At 47.1% G+C, this 14,477-nt stretch overlaps 1 protein-coding gene and 1 long non-coding RNA gene across 2 annotated transcripts in view; one reads left to right on the top strand and one right to left on the bottom strand.

Moving 5' to 3' along the window:
• Positions 1–1,345: 1,345 nt before the first annotated feature.
• Positions 1,346–14,477, top strand: part of RHBDL2 (rhomboid like 2) — a 60,849-nt gene continuing 47,717 nt past the window's right edge. The window contains exon 1 of the mRNA XM_004001823.5: positions 1,346–1,449. The gene's annotated coding sequence lies outside the window, so the exon portion shown is untranslated. The remainder of the gene's footprint in view (positions 1,450–14,477) is intronic.
• On the bottom strand, positions 4,870–14,023 carry LOC132657834 (uncharacterized). The gene is made up of 3 exons (XR_009596546.1): positions 12,746–14,023; positions 11,423–11,515; positions 4,870–10,695 (listed from the first exon to the last, which is right to left on the bottom strand). It is a non-coding gene; the product is annotated as an uncharacterized LOC132657834 (long non-coding RNA).

Below are 14,477 nucleotides of genomic sequence, written 5' to 3'. Positions count from 1 at the left end.
CCCATTCCCAGGGCTTCAGTTGCTATTTCTGGACCACTCCTAAATATCTTTTTTCCAGCTGTTTGGTTCCCTTGTGTGAGATAATAGAAAAAAATATATACATATTGGTCTCTGTCCCAGGTTCCTGGTTTAGAGAGAGCGCCTAAAAGTCTTGTAATTTCCCAAGTGATAAGAGCGCTGCCAGCATCTTTTTGTTCTGTTATTTGGTTTTTGACTCTGTCCCTGACACAAGGCTCTTAAAACACTTGTAAAACTCTCAGTCCAGATAAGAGCACAATGAACATCTTTTGTTTTAACGAGGCCACTCTGGGTGAGCTCCTGAATGGGAGTTGGTCACTAGAAAGACCAAGCCAGGCAGTATTAGAGGACTGAAATTTTCTATACTCTGACAGGATAGAGGGGCTAGACATGGAGTTAATAATTGATCATGTCTATGTGAGCAGGTCTTCATAAAATCCCAACATTAGGAGTTCAGGGAGTTTCCAGGTTGGTAAACGCATCCACCTACGGGCAGGGTGTTGCATCCCAACTCCACGAGGACAGACACTCCTGCGCTTGGTAATCATCCAGACCTCACCCTAGATCTCAGGAAGGGGACACAAGAACCTCTGATGTGTAGCTAAGGTGGATGAAAGTCGTGGGTGGCCTGGGGACCTACTTCTTGCAACTGGCTTCTGAAGCGGGCAGCAGTCTGAGCCCTTCACCTGGGGGACCTGACATTCACTCCAGGTGGATTGTGTCAGAACTGAGTTAAACTGAGGACACCCAGCTGCTATTGCGGAATTGTTTGGGGTGGGTTAGACCCACACATCTGGTGTCAGAAGTGCTGGACGGTACTCCTATGTGAGTAAGGAAGAGACACAGGAGGGAAGACTGTCTTTCCCTTAGACCCCCTCGCCTCCTCCATCCATTCTCTATCTGGCTCTGTCTTGCTCTGGGTCTTGGGGCGCCAACCCCTTTGGGATGCATCAATAAGCTCTCTTGCTCTCCGGCATCTTTTTGACAAGGAATCAGGAAATAAGACGGTGGGAAGAGAAAGGAGTCCTCTGGCTGAGGTCTTTCTCCAGAGAGCTGAGAACGCAGAGCAAGAGACCTGGGAGGGTAGGACTAGGAAGAGGATCGGAGTTCAGGGCCAGGGCCAAGGAGAAAGAGCAAAGGGGCGGTCACAGGCTGGCTGGCTCAAACCCAGACAGGCGGAGCGGAAGGGCTCATTCATCCAGGGCCAGCCCAGGGCTGAGGTTGCCGAGCTGGCTGGCCCGGCCCAGGCCCTCTCAGGGCTGGGAGGGAATTTCCTCGGGCTCCCTCCCCCCGGGCTGGGCGAGCGGGAACCTGTGCGGAGGATTTTAATTCGAGGAGCGACCTCGGAGTGTGTGGCAGGGCGGGAACTCCAGGATACCTGAGGCAGCCCCTTGGCCTGTCCTGCCTGGGACGCACCTTGGCCTCCCCCAGGTAAGCTGCGGGCGCTGGTGAGGGCGCGGGGAGCCGTCGACCGGGTCCCTCTGTCGGGTGGGGAGCGCCCGAGGCCCAGGGCCGACCGACGAGAGCTCCCTTGGCAACCGCCTTCCGCAGGAGCTTCAGGAGGGTCCGCTCCTGCTACTTTCATTTTAAAAGTTGGCAGCAGGTTGGGCCAGGAGTCAGGGGCTGTCTCTGACTCACCCCTCTCCCCGATGGTGGGAGGACCAGGTAATGCCATTGCCCCTCTGAGCCCTGGTCAATCTTCTCTCCCTGCATCCCGTTCTCCTCAGTAACCTGTCCCCAACTCCAGTCCCACAGTTCTTTCCTCCCTCCAGCTGAGCCAGATCCTAGTCCTCTCTAGACCTCTGTCCCAGGAGACCACAGCCAGGGCCAGACAGTCTCTGGCTGCTTCCTGCCCAGCAAGTCTCCGAGGTTGTTTCCTCCTTCCTGGTATGGGTGTCTGAAGGATTCTGTTCACTCCTTAATATGTTACTTTTTATTCTTTATTCATGATTCTCCGCGGGGGGTGGGGGGATGGGGTGGGGCAGGGGTGAAGTTAGGGGTGGGGCACACAGTTTCGCTCTTCCTGGGAATAAGAGAACTGACATTTATTTCACAAATGTACGGTGATCATCTGTAAGCGGTGGCCAGCGTGGCACAGCGGAAACATTTTAGAGTCTTAGAGAGGCATTTGGATTGATATCCCACCTCTCCCTGAAGGTCAGTTTCCTTATCTCTAAATAGTATTGTTATGAAGAGGACATGAGATGTTTTGTTGTTGGGACTCCATGGACATGAGAGGATACATATTAAGCACCAAGCCCAGTGCCGGGCACACAGCAAGGCCGGCTCCAGAAACACCTGTGCTTCTTTGGCCCGCTTCCTGCCATGCCCTGCCCTAACTGCCACCCTCCCCTCTCTGTCTTGTAAAGATGTAGCAGACGCCCTTGGCCTTGAAGGCACTTGGGCGGACCTGTAAACCCTGAGTTGGGAGTGAAGGGGCAGGTGGTGAAGGGAGGGGCTGAATAGGAAAAGCGCCTCCTGCCGTTTGAGGTTAGAACAGCAATCAGGGCTGGGACCTCTAGCTGGAAGGAAAGGAAGGCTCTTCCGCTGTGTTTCTGAATTTGCATTGTCAGTGGTGGGAACCGTCAGTTCCTACCACCAACTCCGCCTGGTCTCAGGTTACAGCCTTTTAAATGCGTAATCTCATTTAATCGTAACCCTGTTTGTATTATCCTCAGCCCCATTTTATAGTTGAGAACATGAAGATACAAACAAGGGATTTGCCTAAGGTCACATGGCTAATAATAAGTAGTGGATCCAGAATTCATATCTAGGTCAGACTCTGGATTCCACACTTTGTTCAAATCCTTATTGTCCTTCAAATTTCTGTGTATCAGAAAGAACAAAAGGCCATCAGCCTTCCCCCAGCTTCCTAGACACTGGCTTCTCACTGGCCGTACATCAGGACATCTGCTCTGGGCTGCTTCATCCAAGTGGGAAAGAGCACGGTCTTCCCCTGATTCATTCATTGTCACTCAGTCATACTTCATTCATTCAGTCATGTGCTCTGTTGGCTCTATGTTATGTTCACAGCTTATAGTGAGCACCCTGTATGTCCCTGATACAGAAATGTTCGAGGAATCTTTTGTTAATTCAACAAACATAATCTGATTCATTCTGTGGGTTCCATAATAGGGATTCAAAGATGAATAAAATAGGTCTTCCCTGGCGACTCAGTGGTAAAGAATACGCCTGCCAATGCAGGATTCACGGATTTGATTCCCTGATCTGGGAAGATCCCACATGCTGTGGAGCAACTAGGTCCATTCGCCACAATTACTGAGCCTATGCTCTAGAGCCCGGGAGCTGCAACTACTGAAGCCCACTCGCCCTAAATCCCATGCTTTACAACAAGAGAAGCCATCACAATGAGAAGCCTGCACAGCACAATTAGAGAATAGCCCATGCAGCAACGAAGGCCCAGCACAGCCCAACCTAGATAAATAAATAACTTTAAAAGATGAATAAAACAAGTTCTATCTTCAGGGCTTTCACAGCCTTGTGGAGGAGACAGTGATAATACAAAGAAGACAGTGGTACCCTAAGGGCATTTATTTCTTCCATGTCTGCTTTATTCCTTACTGTATCCCTTGCTTAGCACAATGACAGGTGCATCAGTTCAATTCAGTTCAGTTTAGTCGCTCAGTTGTGTCCGACTCTTTGCGACCCTATGAATCGCAGCACGCCAGGCCTCCCTGTCCATCACCAACTCCTGGAGTTCACTCAGACTCACGTCCATCGAGTCAGTGATGCCATCCAGCCATCTTGTCCTCTGTCATCCCCTTCTCCTCCTGCCCCCAATCCCTCCCAGCATCAGAGTCATAGTAGAGGCTTAATAAGGCTTTGTAGAGGAAATGTTAGTCCAGAGTCTTGGAAGGGGTGTTAGGACTTGGCCAAGAGAACAAATTGGGGAGGGAAGATGAGAGAGACGCTCATGAAAAGGCCTAGTGGAGGGTGGGAGCTAGAATTGCTAGGTGCTCAGTAAGACCAAAACTAGTGGTTACCAGTGGGGAGAGAGAAAGGGATGGGGCAAGACAGGAGTTGGAGACTGAGAGGTTCAGGCTACTATGTGTAAAATAAATAAGCTACAAGGATATATTATATAGCCCAAGGAATATAGACGATATTTTATAATAGCTTTAAATGGAGTACAACCTATAAAAATTTTGAATTACTATGTTGTACACCTGAAACCAACATGGTATCACAAGTCAACTATACCTCAATAAAAAATTAATTAGAGGTAACAAGGAAGAAAAGAATGAAGGCGGATTCTCTTACAGACAGAAGATTATTCTGGTTTGGCTGATCGATTTGATAGTGAGGACTGGTTTTGACAACTGGATTATATGGCAGACATTTTCCATAAAGTGAGCAAGCTAAATCTGTAACTCCAAGGTTTAGAGGAAGATATATCTAAAGCATGTCTCTAATAAAGACTATGCCAGAAAGTTCTATCTTGCAACTGATTTTAATTTGTGAGAAATAATTTATTGTTGACTTGAAAATGTATGAGAGTAACATAGCTTGTCTGAAATTCCTATGCAGCTTCGTGAGCAACAAATGTGAACACTACAGGTGTATGGCACACACAACATCATTGTCCAGGGACATCACAGTGGGGACTGATCAGGTGAGGCAAAGAGGCTTGTCTGGAGATAAGCAGGGGGCAGAATTGGAGCAAGAACCAGGGTTTTCTGAGTGTAGTAATTCAGTGTTCTTTCCAAATTTCCTCCTTTTTCCTTCTTCTACTCACTTAGTGGTTTATTCAGCAAACAGTAAGCACCATTAGATGGGATAAAAAAGAAAATTTCCTACTTTATATTCTAGTAGAAAGAGACAGACAACAGATAAACAAACCAGATTTTTATTTTTACATATTTATCTGACTGCATTGAGTCTTAGGCAGCGAAAGGAGAAGACAGTGGCAGAGGATGAGATGGTTAGATAGCATAACCAACTCAACGGACATGAATTTGAGCAAACGCCAGGAAATAGTGAAGGACAGGGAAGCCTGGCTTGCATGCTCCAGTCCATGGGGTTGCAAAGAGCCGGACACAGCTTAGCGATTGAAAACAACAACAACAGCGGCAACACTGAGTCTTAGCTGTCACACCGGAGATCTTCTTTGCGGCATGCGGGATCAATATTGATCATGGCATGTGAGCTTCAATTTGTTGCAGCACATGGGCTCCACAGCTCCGGCTCAGTAGCTTCAGTGTGTAGGCTCTGTGGTTGTGGCATACCGGCTTAGTTGCCCCGTGGCATGTGGAATCTTCCCTCATAGCCTAGTCAGTAAAGAATCTGCCTGCAATGCAGTAGGCCCAGGTTCGATTCCTGGGTCAGGAAGATCCCCTGGAGAAGGAAATGGCAAATCCACTCTAGTATTCTTGCCTGGAAAATCCCATGGACAGAGGAGGCTGGTGAGCTACAGTCCATAGGGTTGCAAGAATCGGACACGACTTAGCAACTAAACCAACCAACCAACCAATGTGGAATCTTAGTTCCCTGACCAGGGATTGAACCCATGTACCCTACATTGGAAGGTAGATTATTAACCACTAGGCCACCAGGGAAATCCCCAAACCAGGTATTTTTAGATAGTTAAGTGCTAAAAGTGAAGGGGGATGTGATAGAGCATATGGGGTGGGCAGAGGTTGGGCTGCCACTACAGAGAGGCCAGAAAAAGAGCTAGCCTTGGGTGTATGTGCTGGGGTTTGGGGGGTGGGGAGGAGAAAGGGTTAGGTAGAGGGAACAGCAAGTGCAAAGACCCTGATACAGGACAGAGCTTGGTGTGTGCTTGAGACAGAAAGAAGCCCCTGTGGTTGCAGCACAGAGATGCTGGGAGAGTAGCAGAAGGTTAAAAGAAGGCTGGAGCTAGGTGGTGCAGGATTTACCAGCCATGCCAAGGACCCTGTATTTACCTTGAAGACAATGGGAAACACTGAAGGGTTTTGTTTTCTCATGTGTATTGGCTGTGCTGGGTCTTTGTTGCCGTGTGTGGGCTTTCTTTAGTTGCAGTGAGCAGGGGCTACTCTCTAGTTGCTTTGTGAGGACTTCTCATTGAGGTGGCTTCTCTTGTTGCAGAGCATGGACTCTAGAGCGTGGGCTTCAGTAGTTGTGACGCGTAGGCCCAGTTACTCCAGAGCATGTGAGATGCTCCCAGACCAAGGACTGAACAGTGTCCCCTGCATTGCAAAGTGGACTCCCAACCACTGGACCACCAGGAAACCCCCCCACTGAAGGATTTTTAAGCAGATAGTGATTGTGTTTTGTTTTGGAAGGGGGGCAGCAATGGAAACAGAGATGGAGATTAACTGAGAGGCTCTTTCAGGTGAGACAGCTGCTGTCTACTCTGCTGAGGGGTTGTGAAGATGAATGGTGTTAGAGGGAAGGCAGAATGGTATGGAATGCCATGTCGTCCTCTGGTTCTGATGAGGGGTGCTGGTAACTATTGCTATACAACAAATCCCTATACAGCATAGTAGCTTCCAACAACAGCCGTTTGATTTTGTCATGAGTCTGTGGGTCCGGAATTTGGGTTAAAGTGAGCAGTTCTGCTGCATGTGGTGTCAGCTGAGATCATTCCCTCGGCGCTATTCAGCTGGTGGATGAACTGGGCTCCAAGAAGGCCTCACCGCACGTGCTCTTCTCTGTGGTCTCTCTCTCCTTGTGAGTAGCTTGGACTTCCTCATGGGATGGTGGCCTCAGTGGAGGTCATTCTCCTTATATGATGTCAGATCTCGAAGAGGGAACATTCCAAGAGGAACAGAAGTACGGCTGCAGATCTCTGCAGGCCTCGCCTTGGAGGTATCCGGCACTACTTCTGCCTCATGTTATCAGTCAAAACTAGTCACAAGTCTGGCCCAGATTCAAGGTGGGGAAACAAAACCACCTTTTCGTGGAGAAACAGCAAGTAATATGCTCCGTCTTTAATCTACCACACTGGGCTTCTGGAAACTGAATAACCACAACTGCCCTGATGAGACTGGCCCACTTTAAAATCTAAACCACAGTTCAGTAGCACCCTCTTCTTACCCGAGGTTTTGCTTTCCCCGGTTTCAGTTACCTGAAGTCAACCTTGGTTTGAAAATATTAAGTGGAAAATTCCAGAAATGAACAATTCATTAATTTTGAATTGTGCACTCTTCTGAGTAGTTTGATGAAATCTCAAGCTGTCCTGCTCCATCTGGCCTGGGACATGAATCATTTCTTTGTCTAGTGTATCCTGCCCAGTCATCTAGCTGCAGTGTTGGTTATCAGTTGAGGTATGCTAAAGTCACCCTTATTTTACTTACTAATGGCCCCAAAACACAAGGGTAATATTGCTGGCAATTTGGATATGCCGCAGATAAGCTGTAAAGTGCTTCCTTTAAGTGAAAAGGTGAAACTTCTTGACTTAATAAGGAAGGAAAAAAGGGAACTTCCCTGGTGGTTCAATGGTGAGGACTCCGTTTCCACTGTAAGGGGCACAAGTTCGAGTTCTGGTCAGGGAACTAAGCTTCCACAAGTCACATGGTGTGACCAACAACAACAACAACAAAAATGGTAAGAAAAAAAATTGCATTCTGAGGCTGCTAAGATAAGAATGAATCATCTATCTATGAAATTGTGAAGAAGGAAAAAAAAATGCATGCTAGGTTTGCTATCTCACCTCAAACTGCAAAAGTTACAGCCACAATGTATGATAAGTGCTTAGTTAAGATGGAAACAGCTTTAAATTTGTACAATAAGATTTGGAGAGCGAGAGAATGATGACAACATTCACACAACTTTTATTACAGAATATTGTTTTAACTCTATTTTATTATTAGTTATTGTTGTTAATGTTTAATTTCTAAACTAAACTTTACCATAGCTATGTGTGTATAGGAGAAACCATTGTATAGATAAAATTTGGTGCTACCCACAGGTTTGGATATTCCCTTGGGACTTGGAATGTATTGCTGTGGATAAGGGGAGACTACTGTGTACTGTGTTGGAACAATTTATAGCTCTTTGTTCTCCACTGGGGAATAAAGAGGGCCTGGGGAATAGGAAGTGGTTTTGTTTTTGCTTTTTTGTGTGTTTCCAGTGTATAGCATATACAAGGCATTCAGGGTATGTTGTCCAATAAATTCACATATCACATAAGAATTCATTGGTTATCAAATCATAGTGTACATGAGAATCCCCTGGGGAGCTGTTACAAAGACAGGCAGGTTCCTGGGCCAGACCCCAGCCCAGAATCCACATTTCTAGGGGAGGGGGTTTCAATCTTAGCTGCACATCAAAAAATCCCAATGCCCAGGCCCTAGTTCCAGAGGCCTTAGTTCAGCTGATCAGGGGTGAGCTCAGACATTTACACTGCTTTACAATCTCCTGAGACAATTCTGATGTGTAGCCAGGGTTAAGAACCACTGCCCTAGGATTAAAACCAGCCATCTCCACTTGACTTTTCCAGATGATTCTGTAGCTGGTTTATGTCAGGGTGGCCAGCTGTCCTTGGTGTGCCCAGGACTGTCCTAATTTTAGCACCCTGAATCACATATCCCTAGTCCCGTGCAAAGCAGCACAGTTGGTTATCATCAATGGACCATTATTTAAGAAACACTGAAGATGATGAGACAGTGAAAGCCTTTTTGAAGAATACCTACAAATACCTACTGAGAGCAGTGATTCTGCCTCCTTACTGAAGGGATTGAAATAGTATCATCATGTTATCAAACAGAGCCAACTCCTTAAATTAAGGAGGTTGGGAGTTTTCTTTCAGCCCTGTGCTCTGGTGGGCTAGGTCATTGTGTTGCATGCTAAGTCACTTCAGTCGTGTCTGACTTTATGTGACTCCATGAACTGTAGCCCGCCAGGCTTCTCTGTCCATGGCATTCTCCAGGCAAGAGTCCTGGAGTGGGTTGCCATGTCCTCCTCCAGGGGATCTTCCCAACACAGGGATCAAACTTGTGTCTCTTATGTCTCCTGCATTGGCAGGCGGGTTCTTTACCCCTGGCACCATCTGGGAGTTTTCCTTTAGCACTGTGCTCTGGCAGGCTAGGTCATTAGTTAAATAGTGTGTCTGTCTTTGGGACTTCTTCCATATTCTATTTCTTAGTGTGCATGAGGCAGCTTTGAAAGTCTGATCACAATCAACAAGGAAAATGTGTTGAGGACAGTATGAGATACAACATAAAGCTTTGGTCTTTACAGTATATATTATTGTTACTATTATTTATTATAACAGAAAACAAAAATGTTATAATAGAGTGCTTAAATAGCTCTGTGGGGAGGCAGTGGGTATCTTAATAGTGGAGTGGCTCAGGATCTAGCCTCAAGAATGGGACAGTGCTCTGGCTTTGCTTTTGATGTGCAATCCCAGGTACCTCTTTTTGCCTTTGTTATTCATCTGTAAAATGGGAATAAAAATGGTGTCTTCTTCACAGGGCAGCTAGGACGATTCATCAAAATACCACAAGTGATAGGGATTCCCTGATGGTCCGGTGGTTAGGACTCAGTACTTTTACTGCTGTGGGCCTAAGTTCGATCCCCATTTAGGCAACTAAGATTCTGCAAACCTTGAGGCACGGCGGAATGAAACAAAAACAAAACAAAACAAAAAAACCTAAAAACCCCGCAAGTGAAAGTGGTTCTGTGGATTGGGAAGGGGCAGTCATGATAGTCTTTGAATGGGAGAGACACAAAGAAATTATTCCACTGAGAGGTCTTGTACATGACCAGAGTCTTGGTCCCCCCACCTTGAACCACAGCCACAGTTGCGGGATTCCAAAGAAGAATCTTTTAACACATAGTGGGCATGCAGAGACCTCAGGAAGAAGAGCATCCGTGCCCTCACAATTGAGGGCAAGTGTGCTTTGTTTGCTTCAGGAATAAGGAACACTTTTGGAAAAGGGGATTTGTAAAGGTACTTTCTATTTTGTTTTAAAATCTTTTGCCTATTTATTTCAAGTGTATTCTTGGAGATGTAGCGAAAAGAAAACAACCACAACCACAAACCCATAAGTTGGAAAGGCTGGTTCTTAATTTCTGTAGCTAAAAAAGCCCTCTTTCAGGCTATAACCACAGAGAGATTGCTGCAGGACTCTGGAATGAGGCATAATGATGGTCTGCAGTGTGATGAAGGAGGCTGTTCGTCTCTGTGGCCCAGAAGCCCAATCCGTGGCCTCTCCAATTACCCAGGTTGCCTAGCAACACCACCCAAAGCCTCCCCACCAGGCCCAGCTGGGCAGCAATTGGGTACACCCAGCATAGTCTGTTGCCCAGCCTTCTGGACACCCCAGCCACATCAAGGCTGGACTCAGCCTCTGCAAGGGCCCGCCTGGTACCAATGAATGGGTGGGGCCAGCTGTTTAAAAAAACAATTCAGATGTCTGAAACTACTTGTTCGCATGCAGCTGGGGAAGCAGCACAGCTTAGTGATCGAAAGCCTCTTCTGCCAAAGAGGAGTTGTCCTAAGGTTGGCGGCCTTGGCCACGCTCTCCTGGGTAAGGTGGAGAAGGGCAGGTGAGCCTGACTTAGTCCTCGGGTTCTCAGAGAATCACATCCTTTTTCTTTCCTGGACGTCTTTCTCCATCTTGACTCCTTGCAGCAGTATGGGAGTGGTGGGTGTTCCCAGCCCCGCTTGCCAGTTCTTCTACGGCTCCCATCTTCGAACTCCCAGAGTCTAGTCGGGATCTGATCGGAGAGCTGGAGGAGGAAGTGGGAGGAGGAAAGAGGGAAGGATGGGATGAAAATGCTCAGAACTATGCACACTTCTTGCACACTTGTTACATGGGAATCACAAGGCAGAGGCACGCACGGGGCCTTTGGAGTCAGACGCCTTCGTCTCCTGCTCCACCTTCTCACCAGCTCTATGACCCTGAGCGAGGTGCTCAGGAAGCCGGAGTTACCTTATCCACAAACTGGGGACGTTATTATCCCAACTTACAAGACTGTTGTAAGAAGTAAAGGAGAGCACGCTCTTAAAGTGTTTGGCATAGAACCAGGCACACACTAAGTGCTCACCATTATATAAGGCAACTCTTAGAACTTCATTTGATTCTTACAATAATTCTATAAGACATTGAGGGGAGTAGAACTCGAGTCTTCACAGTGCCAAGCACAAGGAATAGTGCTCCCTGAAGACAGGTGACAGTCCCTTTGGTAACCAGTGCAGCATGGTAGCTCTGCAGGTCTCGATGAAGGCTCAGTGATGGCAGAATGATGACAATGGGGGTGGGTGGGTGTGCGGAGGAAAAGGATGAGGTGAAGTGCTTCTCGGTTTAAGAGAAGTAACCCAAAACTCTTAGTTAATATGGTGTACATGGAATTCCTCTCTCCTTCCCTCCCTCCCTCCAGTATTCTTTTAAATAAACTGTATTTTGGAACAATTGTAGATTTACTAATACATCAAAGTTGCAGAGAGTTTGTTTACCTTTTACTCAGATATAAGTATTTTCTGAACACCTTTGATGCATCAGGAACTTTCTGGGCTTGTGGAATACAGCAACAAAACTGTGTCAGCCTCCTGTTGGAAGATCACAGAGATTGTGAGACAGAGCGGACCTCTAATAGTACTCACACTTCTGACACCAAATGTGTGGGTTTTCCATGTCAAGAAATTCTGACGCTGACTACCCTACAGATTAAGGGCTCAGTTCCACAAAGCTGCTCCCGGTTTCAGATGCAGTTGCAAGCCTAGGCTTCCAGGGCTTTTGACCAAACGGCTATAATTTCAGCATTTCTGGCACCTCCCTCCTTGGGTTCCATAATTTGCTAGAGCAGCTCACTGAACTCAGGACAGGACATTGCCTACTATTATCAGTTTATTCTAAAGACTACAACTCAGGAGCAGCCAAATGGAAGAGATGTGGGAACGGACGTAGAGCCCCCACACCTTCTGTAAATGCATCACCCTCCCAGCACCTTGAACTGTTCACCTAACCTGGAAGCTCTTCAAACCCATTTGTTTAGGATTTGTATGGAGATTCAGTTACATAGGGATGATGGATTAAATTATTGACCACCGATGACTAAACTCAGTTTTGAGCAGTTCTTCCCATCCCAGAGGTGGGGGACTGAAAGTTCCAACCCTCTAATCACATGGTTGTTTCCTCTGGTGACCAGTCCCCATCCTCTAAGAATAACTTCATTTGCATAAACTCAGGTACAGTTGAAAGAGGCTTATTAAGAATAGCAAAAAATACTCCTCTCACACTTATCACTCAGGAAATTTCAGGGGTATTAGGAGCTCAGTGCTGGGAGCTGGGGAGGAAGACCAAATGTATATATTTCTTAATATATCACAATGTCATGGTAGAGTACAAGATCACTGGAAGGAAATAAGCAGAGACAAAGGGAGGCCAGGCAGTTAGAAAGTGAAAGTGAAAGCGAAGTCGCTCAGTCGTGTCTGACTCTTTGCAACCCCATAGACTACCAGGCTCCTCTGTCCATGGGATTTTCTAGGCAATAGTCCTGGAGTGGATTGCCATTTCCTTCTCCAGGGGATCATCCCAACCCAGGGATCAAACCCGGGTCTACCGCATTGTAGACAGACGCCTTACCGTCTGAGCCACCAGGGAAGTCTGGGGAGGAAGACCAAATGTATATATTTCTTAATATATCACAATGTCATGGTAGATTACAAGATCACTGGAAGGAAATAAGCAGAAACAAAGGGAGGCCAGGCAGTTAGAGGTACAGAGCCAGGCAGGCAAAAAGAGCCACATTGTTGCTGCTGCATGCCCATTGCTTCAACCTGCATGAAAGACACAGCGGGCATCGGATGTTGGGTGCCACACTGACTCCAGTGGCACAGCTGGATGGACACGAGACACTGCTGCCATTGCTTCAAAGTGCACCATGTAAAGAATCTTCCCCATCCGCAGGTCCAGTCCTCCAAATTCTAAGCAAATGCAGCTGACTGCTCAAGCCCAGGTCACATACCTAAGCCTAAGGACCTGGAAAAGTGAGTATTGGACATTTTTAGCTTTTGTACCGGGAAGTGGTCCTTGCTGCCCACCTAGATTCGTGAAATGAGTAATTGGCTGAGAAAATTAACCAATGACCATTACATAAGCATTATCAAAAGAATACAGTGGAAGTGTCACAGAACCAAACTGGGGTCCACTCATCCATGCACGAAAGCCAGTCTACTGACACTGGGTTGTGGTGAAGGAAAGTGCTGTGTTTATTGCAGGGCATCAAGCAAGGAGTCCAGGGTGGCTAGTTCTCAAAACACCTGAACTCCCTGATGGGTTTCAGGCAAGCATTTTTAAAAGGCAAGACGAGGAAGGGGCCACCCAGGGTATGTGATCAGCTGGCACACAGTTCTCTGATGAGGTAACAGGGTGGAGTCACAGGGTTAACGTTATCAACCCTTAGGTTCAGTAGGCCTGGGGGCTCTGCTCATGGTCATCAGGTAGTTAACGTCTTTCATTTGGTGGGGTTTTTAGTATCTGCAAAACAACTCAGGAAATGTGCATCAGATACTGTTATCTAGGTGCTTTAGAGAGGAGCTGAAGCAGAGGAAATGGCAGAGGGGTCTGTCCTGGGAAGCCCCATACGGTTCTGCTCAGTTACAGAAGTCCTTAACTTAAATTTTGGGGACTTACTTTATAACATAATTTTGAGAAACACTATGTGATATTGAAAATGCTACATGGCATTTTGAGGGACTCCAAGGAGCTCCAGTCCTTTGTGTCTCAGGGCACAAAGAATTCAGTTTGAGGCAAAGTGATAGGTAAGAAGTAATTTATTAGAACAGGGTGCTTGTGAGGCTTATAAGTGGGCAGGCGAGAAGGTGCCCCACCGCAAGAACTTAGTGGGCTACAGTTTTATAATCAAAGGAGAAGTCAGAAAGGGAGAAAACCACTTTCTTCCTCATTCTTGAGTAGATGTCATGGTTCCATCGTCAGCTCCTCCTCTATGTCAGGTGGGGGAGTTTTTTTGGTCCTTACATGGTCAAGACACTATGACCGTCACTATGACTGTCATGCGGGGAAGGCAGTGGCACCCCACCCCAGTGCTCTTGCCTGGAAAATCCCATGGGCGGAGGAGCCTGGTGGGCTGCAGTCCATGGGGTCGCTAAGAGTCGGACACGACTGAGCGACTTCACTTTCACTTTTCACTTTCATGCGTTGGAGAAGGAAATGGCAACCCACTCCAGTGTTCTTGCCTGGAGAATCCCAGGGACGGGGGAGCCTGGTGGGCTGCTGTCTATGGGGTCGCACAGAGTCAGACACGACTGAAGCAACTCAGCAGCAGCAGCAGCAGCATGACTGTCATGACACTATGGAAGAATTATCTCAGATCTCAGTCCACTGAGGATCTTGCACTTTGAAATGTTACCTTTCCATAAATTGTTGTTTTTCGTGTGTGCAGAGAGCATGTCCTCGGGGTCACTAACTCACCCAGGCTCACTGGGCAGGATGTGGATCTCATGCCACCGTGGTTTTACTGTCTGGGGGCATGTCTCATGCTTCTGTTGT

This window comes from Ovis aries, chromosome 1 (assembly GCF_016772045.2).
Source record: "Ovis aries strain OAR_USU_Benz2616 breed Rambouillet chromosome 1, ARS-UI_Ramb_v3.0, whole genome shotgun sequence".
NCBI lineage: Eukaryota > Metazoa > Chordata > Mammalia > Artiodactyla > Bovidae > Ovis > Ovis aries.
Note: the sequence above shows the minus strand (reverse complement) of the source record. Positions and strands in the feature narration are given on the sequence as shown.